Below are 10,413 nucleotides of genomic sequence, written 5' to 3'. Positions count from 1 at the left end.
AGGGAGAGAGATAGAGAGTTAGAAACATCGATGAGAGAGAGTCATCGATCAGCTGCCTCTTGCACACCCCCCACTGGGGATATGCCCGCAACCAAGGTACATGCCCTTGACCAGAATTGAACCTGGGACCTTTCAGTCCCCAAGCCGACGCTCTATCCATTGAGCCAAACGAGTCCGAAGGATTCTGATTTGAATTGCCCCCAGGCTATCGTCCTTATGTGTGGTGAGAGTTTTTTCAACAGGGTGGGGCAGTTGCTTCTGCCTGGAGGCTAATTGTTACTTTTTAAAATATATTGATTTTTTACAGAGGAAAAAATCAATAAAATCATTGATGAGAGAGAAACATCGATCAGCTGCCTCCTGCACACCTCCGCTGGGGATGTGCCCGCAACCAAGGTACATGCCCTTGACCAGAATTGAACCTGGGACCTTTCAGTCCACAGGCCAATGCTCTATCCACTGAACCAAACTGGTTAGGGCTAATTGTTACTTTTAATATCCTAAGTGGCCTCATGGCAAGGTGTTTTCCAATAGGATGTGTCGATTCTCTTCCCCCCAGGCAAGGCAGATGTCTATGTGGGAAAGATGTCCTCTACTGTGTGAGGAAATGACTCGGCCCAGGAAACTTGGGGTGTCTGCCTTCTGTGCTCTATCCCCCAAGTCCCCAGTCTTGGGTTCTCTCACAGCTCCAATCCGTTTCACCTTCCCTCTGCCAGAGCACAAGGTGGGTGGCTCCACAGGGAATGTTTGTGTGTTAGCCCTTTAAAAGGGTGCACAAACTTTCAGCTTCCACTCCCTGGAAGACAGCATCCTACTGCTTTTCACAGCTAGATGTTATTTGGGTACCCTCATCAGTTTGGTGCTCTCTGCTGGGGAGCCCAGCTTTGGGATTAGGTCCCAGAATTCTCAGTAGCACTCCCCCCCCCCTCCCCCCCCGCCCTGCACAGATGAGATATCTCTCCAGGACTTTAGTTGCCATCTGTGGGTGCCTGGCCAGCCCTTTCGCAGCTCTGCCCCTGCTACCAGTCTCTATGCGGTCTCCACCTTTAGTCCTTGGGTATCAGGGTTCTCTCCTGTGAATTTTCATTGATTAATCAGGAAGTCTTTCTGTATTTCAGTTGTAATTCCAGCTTGTTCCTGGGAGCATGTCCGTGCAGCATCCTGCTACTCTGCCACCATTTTATTTCATTTTATTTTTAAAAAAATATATTTCATTGATTTTTTTACAGAGAGGAAGGGAGAGGGATAGAGACTTAGAAACATCGATGAGAGAGAAACATGGATCAGCTGCTTCCTGCTCATACTGGGGATGTGCCAGCAACCAAGGTACATGCCCTTGACCAGAATCGAACCCGGGATCTTTCAGTCCGCAGGATGACACTCTATCCACTGAGCCAAACTGGTTTCAGCTAGAGGAAATATTTTAATATTGTTATTTGCCCTTTTTCTATAATAGAAGTGTCAGATGAAAGAAAATTAGTAAAATGTATATGAAAATCTTCCTCCTGTCAGTCTGGGGCATGCCATGGGAACAAGAGTCAAGTCCCTGCCAACCCACATGGGCCTAGAAATTGCACAAGACCCAGACCCGGCTGGCCCCACCCCCATCAAGCCCCACTGGATAGGGGGTGCGGCCTCAGGTCCCTTGTCCTGGCGCTGGGGCGTTGTCCACTGCCTGAGGTCCCCCAGCCTGGGTCTGGGATGGGGCTGTGGCCTGAGGTCCCCTGTCAAGCCCTGCCAGGTGGGAGAGCACAGCCTCAGGTCCCCTGCCCCTGCTCAGCACCATGCATCCTCAGGTCCCTGCTGATTGTTCACTAATGCTAAAGCTCTTTATGGAAACTCGGCCTCCACTGTGGATGCAGCCATCTTATGTTACGGAATCCCTGCCTCTGCTGTGGGCACAGCCAATTTGCATATTCCCTCTTTTTAGATAGGATTATAATAGCAAACAGAATAGTTTCAGTCCTAAAATCCTTTTGTGGTCTGCCTATTCATCCCCCTGTTCCCTCTAATCCCCGGAAACCACTGATCTTTTTACTGTCTGTGAAACAAGCCAGTAAGCCAGGACCAGTGAAATAGGGAAACTAAGATAGGAAAACAAAATGACAGAACAATTTACAGCAGATACATAAGGTCACCTCCCTAGAAATAACATCTATGTGTCAGTTGTATTTTAGCTCCAGGCCCAGAAAAGCAGCAAAACCAGGTGGGCAACACCAGCACCAGCGGCAATGACTAATGAAACCCTGCCCTGACACTAACCAATCAATAGATATCATGACCCTGAAGGAACACACCTAGAAAACTGATGAATATTCTGTTGAAACCCTCTCCTGAGACATCCCCTACAATTTCCACCTGTAAGAAAAAGATAAAGCCTCAAGAAAAAATAATCCAGCGGGTGCTCTCCCTCTGGGGAGCAGCCCCTGCCATTTCCTTTCTCCTCTTCTTCCCCCTCAGGTATGTATCTTTCTTATCTCCCCCAGATCTTCCTGCCCTCCCCACTATAATTTGACAGTCTGCTTGTTGCTTTACTGTCTCTATATCTATCTTTTGGTTCATCATTTTATAATGTTCTTTATTATCCATAAATGAGCAAGATCATGTGGTATTTCTCTTTCATTGACTGGCTTATTTCACTCAGCATGATGTTCTCCAATTCCATCCAGGTTGCTGCAGATGAGAATTCCTTCTTTTTTTATGGCAGCATAGTATTCCATTGTGTAGATGTACCATGGTTTTTTGATCCAATCATCTGCTGAGGAGCACCTAGGCTGTTTCCAAATCCTAGCTATTGTAGATTGTGCTGCTATGAACATAGGGGTGTATATATCCTTTCTGATTGGTGTTTCTAGTTTCTTGGGATATAATCCTAGGAGTGGGATTACTGGGTCAAATGGGAGTTCCATTTTCAGTTTTTTGAAGAAACTCCATACTGTTCTTCACAGTGGTTGCACCAGTTTGCATTCCCACCAGCAGTGCACGAGGGTTCCTTTTTCTCCGCAACCACGCCAAAACTTGTCGTTTGTTGATTTGTTGATGTTAGCCATTCTGACAGGTGTGAGATGGTACCGCATTGTTGTTTTGATTTGCATCTCTCGGATAATTAGTGACTTTGAGCATGTTTTCATGTGCCTTTTGGCCTTCCTTTTGTCTTCTTTTGAAAATATTCTATTTAGGTCCATTGCCATTTTTTAATTGGATCATTCATCTTCCTTTTATTTAGTTGTATAAGCTGTCTGTAAATGTTGGAGATTAAACCTTTATCAGTGGTAACATTTGCAAATATGTTCTCATACAGTGGGCTTTCTTATTGTTTTGTTGATGGTTTCTTTTGCTGTAAAAAAGCCTTTTATTTTGATGTAGTCCTTGTTTTGGCTTTTTAATATATTTTTTCTTGATTTCAGAGAGGAAGGAAGACAGAGATATGGAAACATCAATGATGAGAGAGAATCATTGATCAGATGCCTCCTGCACACCCCCTACTAGGGATCAAGCCCACAACCCGGACATGTGCCCTTGACTAGAATCGAACCTAGAATTCTTCAGTCTGCAGTCTGACACACTATCCACTGAGCCAAACCAGCTAGGGCTATACGTCTTATTTTGATTTCTCATTTCACTATATTGGTTAATACTTCCAGCATAATGCTAAATGGTAGCTATGTTACCTATGAAGCTCAGGTGGACATTACATATTACTAAAAGGTTTGATCTAGCAAGAATATAGAATATATATTAACCTAACAACAGAGCCTTAAAATACATGAAACAAAAATTAACAGTATTGAAGGGAGAATTAGACAGTTTTACAAGTTGGAACCTTTAACAATCCACTTCAAGAATGGATAATTAATTCAGACAGATCAATGCAGAAAGAGAAGAGTTGAACAAGAAATAAACCAGATGACAGGTGGTAGGGGCTTCTGAATAGCTTCAGGAATTGGGAGCTGGGGGCGGGATGAGCCAGGGGAACCAACCCTGTGGTTAGAGGATTGGAACTTTCAGCCCCATCCCTTGACCTCTGGGGAAGAGAGGGGCTGGATAGTGACTTAATCACCAATGGCATATGATTTAATCAATCATGTAGATGTAATGAAACTTCCATAAAAATTCTCATAGAAGGGGTTTGGAGAACTTACAGATTGGTGAACATGTGGAGGCACTGAGAGGGTAGCTGCACACTCCTTCCCCCATGCCTTTGTGTACTTCTTCCATATTGTTATCCCCCCTCCACCCGCATTTGTCATTTTTGACAAAAAGTTGCTCTTGCTGTACTTTAAAGAAACAAAATGCCTTGAAGAAAAGTGAAGAAAAGTAGTGAGGGGACCACAATCTCACCAGGGGTCAGTAAAGGCCAACTAACTTCAACCCTTGCCCCTTCTTTCCACAACACTTCACACAAGTTACCAGGTCCCAAACAATCATTCTACTCCCCCAATCCCAAAACTCAGGAATAAAAGGGGGAACTGTGCCTTCCAGGCCCATATTGCTGTTTCTGAGCTTTATCCTTCTATAATAAACCAGTAATATACTAAGTAAGGTAGATAGTGTCAGAATTGAGTTAAATTGTAGACCACCCAGTTGGTATCTGCTGAGACCTGGAGAATTGCTTGGTGTGGGAAAATCATCCACACACTTTGAATACAAAAGTATTCTATGGATAAACATGTCCCTTTCACACACAGTCTACCAAAACCAACACATGAAGAAATAGAAAATCTGAAAAGACCTATAACTAGCAAGGAAATTGGATCAGTAAACAAAGACTTCCCAATAAAGAATAGCTTAGGACCAGATGGCTTCACTGGTGAATTCAACCAAACATTTGAAGAATTAAAACCAATCCTTCTCAGATTCTTCCAAAAAAATTGAAGAGGAGGAAACACTTCCTAACTCATTATATGAAGCCAGCATCATCATAATACCAAAGCCAAAAACAGCACAAGAAAACTACAGACCAAGAGAGCCAGTTTCATTCCGATGCCTGCAGGCCAGTCTGAGGGACCCCACCTGTGCATGATCAGGGCTAGGGAGGTACTGTGGGAAGGCACATCCAACCCATCTCGCCCAGTCCTGATCAAGCCCAATCAAGGCCGACCAGCCAGGGAGGGACCTCCAGCAGTTGGCCAGCCAGGGAGGGACCAGAGGAGGGCTCCAGGGCATGTCCTGCCCAACTCGCCCAGTCCTCGGCTGGACCCCAGCAGCAAACTACCCCACTGGTTGGAGTGTCTGCCCCCGGTGGTCAGTGTGCATCATAGCAACTGGTTGAATAGTCAAAGAAAAGGTTGATATTAGGCTTTTATTATATAGGATATATATATATTTTTAAAAACAACACAAAGCAATTATAACCCATACAGTGTGTTACTGGCCTAAGGACAGATATATAGAAGAACAGAATAGAATACAGAGCCCAGAAATAAACTCTCACATAGTCAATTGATTTTCAACAAGGGTGTCAGAAGATTCAATGGGGAATTGACAGTCTTTTCAATAAAACTGCAGGTAACAAAAGAAGAAATAAAGTACAGCAAGGGGAATATAGTCAATAATCCTATATAATAAAACCCTAATATGCAAATCAACTGAACAACTGGTCGCTATGATGCTAAATACAGGAGCTGTTCCCCGGTGGTCAGTGTGCTCCCACAGGGGGGGCACTGCCCAGCCAGAAGCCAGACTCATGGCTCATGGCTGGCGAGTGCAGCCGTGGTGGTGGGAGGCTCTACCACCTCTGTGAAGTGCTAAGGACCCCTCAGGGGATGTCCATCTGCCAGGTTAAGCCCACTCTCCTCATAGGGATGTCTCAGACTGCAAGAGGATGCAGGCCATGCTGAGGGACACGCACCCACTCCCTAACTCCCACCCCCGCGTACCCACAATGCACAAATGTTGTGCACCGGGTCTCTAGTATTGTAATAATTATGTATAGTATCAGGTGGCTACTCACCTTATTGGGGGATCACTTCATAAATTAAATAAGTAACCACTATGCTGTACATCTGAAACTAATATAATATTAAATATCAACTGTAACTGATAAATTAAAAAAAAATAGCCGAAACCAGTTTGGCTCAGTGGATAGAGCGTCGGACTGCGGACTGAAAGGTCCCGGGTTTGATTCTGGTCAAGGGCATGTACCTTGGTTGCAGTCACATCCCCAGTGGGGGATGTGCAAGAGGCGGCTAGTTGATGTTTCTCTCTCATAGACATTTCTAGCTATCTCTCTCCCTTCCTCTCTATAAAAAAAATAAAATAAATAAAATATGTTTATAAATAAATAAATAAATAAAATGGGGGGGGGAAAAGATCCCGAGGAGAAACCAAGATGGCGGCATAGCTAACTGCCTAACTGCAGCCTCACACAACAATTTCAAAAAATACAACTAAAATATAAAGTGGACATTATCCAGAACTACAGGAAAGTTGACTGACTGGAAATTCTACAACAAGAAGGAAAGAGAAAACCAGAAGGAAAATCAGAGGAGCTGTAAAAGCCTAAGGCACGGTGCGTGCACAGAGAGGATGGAGCCAGAGAGGAGGGGCAACTGAGTGCCTGGCTGGCGTTCCCTAGCAGGAAGGAGAAAAAAGCTCCGGACTGTGCTGAGCCCCAGTTCCGACTGCACTGAACCACAGTTCTGGGCGAGACCCTCGGGCACCAGGCTCATACAAAGGGAGCCCGGGCTGTAAGGCAGAAACCCAGGGGAGCGGCGAAAGGCTGAGCCCCGGTTTCGCACACATTGCTTGCAGAGGACTGACTGTTGACTGTGCTGCTAGATTGCCCTAGCGAGGAGACAAAAGTTCCAGACTGTGCTGTGCCCCAGTTCTGCCTGCACTGAACTCCAGTTCTGGGTGAGACTCTTGGGCCCCAGGCTCATACAGAGGGAATCTGGGCTGTAAGGCGGAAGCTCAGGGGATCAGTGAAAGGCAGAGCCCCCGAGTGGCGCACATTTCGCGCAGAGGACAGACTGTTGATTGAGCCGCTGGATTGCCCTAGCAGGAAGGAGACATAAGCTCCGGACTGCTCTTAACCCCACTTCCAACTGCACTGAACCCCAGTTGTGGGTTCGTTGGGGGAGAGACTAGACTGTCTGGTAGTGGGCGAAACTCTAGGGCACCTTTCTCTCAGAGGTGCTGGCAGCGAGTACCAAAGGACACTGAGGAACACTGAGACTCAGGAACCTCAAAGGGGGGGCCAACCAGAAGCCAAGGCTGTAGGCTCCACCCTGAAACTCTGCCCCATCCAAGCTGAGCACAGAGGCTCTTGCAGTTTTCCAAGTCTAGTCGAATAAGGCTGTCTCCTGGCATAGATACAGCTGATCCTCCCTCCCCTGCCAACTCAGGGAAGCAGCGAAAATGCCAAGACAAGGAAACAGATCACAAATGGAAGAAATGGAGGACAAAAAGCGACTGGATTTAGAGTTCAAAACCAGGCTTATAAGGTTTTTCAAGAATCTCCTAGAAATGGCTGATAAAATAAACAAGACCTATGAAGATATGAAAAGGGATCAACTAGAAATAATAAAGGATCAACTAGAAATAATACATTGTCTGAAATAAAAAATATTATACAGACTCCTAAAAACGTATGGAAGATTGCAAGAATCAAGTCAAAGACTTGGAACACAAAGAGCCAGAGGACACTCCTCTGCAGAAGCAAGAAGACAAGAGAATCCAGAATGTTAAAGATAGTGTTAGAAACCTCTGGGACAACTTCAAGTGAACCAACATCAGAATTATGGGCGTCCCAGAAGAAGACAGAGAGCAAGATACCGAAATCATATTGAAAGAAATAGTGACAGAAAACTTCCCCCACCTGGTGAAAGAAATAGACTTACAAGTCCAGAAAGCACACAGAACCCCAAACAAAAGGAATCCAAAGAGGACCACACCAAGACACATCATAATTAAAATGCCAAGAGCAAAAGACAAAGAGAGAATATTAAAAGCAGCAAGAGAAAAGCAGGTAGTTACCTATAAAGGAGCACCCATATGATTGTCAGCTGACTTCTCAGCAGAAACCATGCAGGCCAGACGGGAATGGCAAGAAATATTCAAGGTGATGAATAACAAGAACCTACAGCCAAAAATACTCTACCCAGCAAAGCTATCACTCAGAATCGAAGGCCAAATAAAGAGCTTCACCAATAAAAAAAAGTTAAAGGAGTTTATCACTGCCAAACCAGAATTATATGAATTGCTGAAGGGGGTTCTTTAGGAAGAGGAAGAAAATAAAAATAAAAGTTATGAACAACAAATATGTAACTATCAACAAGTGAATCTAAAATCCAAGGGAATTAAAAAACCTGATAAACAATATTAACTGTTAAATATAATAGAATCAGAGGTACAGAAAGGGAGTGGACTGACAATTCTCGGGGAAAAGAGGAGAGAGGGGCGAGGGAAGAGACTAAATATAAACTGTGCACTTATGGATGAGGACAATGGGGGGTGGGGAAAGGGCAGAGGGTGGGGTGGGAACCTGGTGGAGGGGAAAAAAATGAGGAACTTTTGTAATAATATGAACAATAAAGATTTATTTTAAAAAATGAAAAAAAAATTGGCAAAGGACTTGAATAGATATTTCTTCAAAGAAGCACATGAAAGGTGCTCAACATCATTAGTCATTAGAGAAATACAAATAAAAATTACAATGAGCCCTGGCTTATGTTGCTCAGTGGTTAGAGTATCATCTTGCTGTTTCTCCAGCTCTCCACAGCCCACCCCCCAATCCCCACATCCCTCCTTTTCCTCCTCCGTTCCACTCTCTCTGAAAAATCAATGGAATAAATATCCTCAGATAAGGATTAACAAAAACATCACAAGACACTTTATATTAATTAGGATGGCTATGAATAAAAAATTCATAGCCATCCTAATTTATATAAAGTGTCCTGTTTGGCTCTGCGGATAGAGCGTCAGCCTGCAGACCAAAGTGTTCTAGGTTCAATTCTGGTCAAGGGCACATACCTTGGTTGAAGACACCTCCCTGGTCCAGGCCCTAGTCGATGTGTTTCTCTCTCATTGATGTTTCTTTCTGTCTATCCCTCTCTCTTCTTCTCTCCCTAAAAATCAATGGAAAAATATCCTCAGGTGAGGATTAAGAACAACAAAAAAACATAAAAAATAACAAGAATTGGTGAGGATGTGAAGAATTAGAACCTTTGTACATTGATGATGGAAATGTAAAATGTTTGCAGTTACTGTGGAAAACTGTTTGGTGACTTCTCAGAAAGCTAAATATAGAATTACCATAAGACCCAACAATTACACTCCAAAGATACTGAAAGCAGAGACTCAGACAGACAGTTACATAGCAATGTTCACAGCAGCATTATTCACAATAGGCAAAAAGTAGAAATGACTCAGGTGTTCATAAACTGATAAATGAGTAAATAAAATATGGTATATACATGCAATGGAATATTATTCAGCCATAAAAAATGAATCAAATTCTGATATATGCTACATAAATATGAATATTGAAAAAAATATGCTAAGTGAAATAAGATAGACATAATAAAAAGTCCAAATATTGTATAATCCCACTCATGTATAATATGTAGAAAAGGAAAATCAGAGACAGAAAGAATGGAGGTTATCAGAGTCTGTTGGGAAGGGACAATGAAGAATTATTGTTCAATGGGTACAGTTTCTCTAGGATGATAAAAAAGAGTTCTAAAAATAAATTGTGGTGATAGTTACACAAACACTGTTAATGTACTTAATGCCACTGAATTGTACTCTTTAAAGTGGTAAATTTTATGTTATATATATTTTTCCATTAAAAAAAAAAAAAAAAAACAACAACACACACACACACACACACACACACAAAAAAAAAAAAAAAAAAAAAAAAAAAAAAAAACCCGGCCGGCAAAGCTCAGCAGTTGAACATCAACCTATGAACCAGGAGGTCACAGGGTTTTTTTGTTTGTTTGTTTTTGTAGGAACAATCTATTTTATTGAGAGCCTTCAGGGAAGGGTGGAAGCACCAGGAGGATCCTTGGCCAGCCAGATCTCGCAAACTTTACAGCCGCAAAAAAAAAAAAAAAAAAAAAAAAGGTGGGAGGTCACAGTTTGATTCCTGGTCAGGGCATATGCCTGGGTTGTGGACTCAATCCCCAGAGTGCGGCATGCAGAAGGCAGCTAATCAATGATTTGCTCTCATCATTTATGTTTCTTTCTCTCTCTCCTTCTTCCGTCCTCCCTGAAATCAATAATAATTTTTCTAAAAAAAGTCAAAAGTTAAAGAAGAAAGTCAGAAAATATATTTCAACTGATATGATAAAGGCCTGGGTTTTTTAGTGTAAAAAGCTTTTACCAAGCAATAAGAAAAAAGATAAATAGAAATAGAAAACTAGGCAAAGAACAAGAGCAATACACACACACACACACACACACACACAC

Source organism: Pipistrellus hanaki (genome assembly GCF_964339955.1).
Source record: "Pipistrellus hanaki genome assembly, chromosome: X".
In the NCBI taxonomy this organism is placed as follows: Eukaryota; Metazoa; Chordata; class Mammalia; order Chiroptera; family Vespertilionidae; genus Pipistrellus; species Pipistrellus hanaki.
This window is presented reverse-complemented; position numbering follows the sequence as displayed.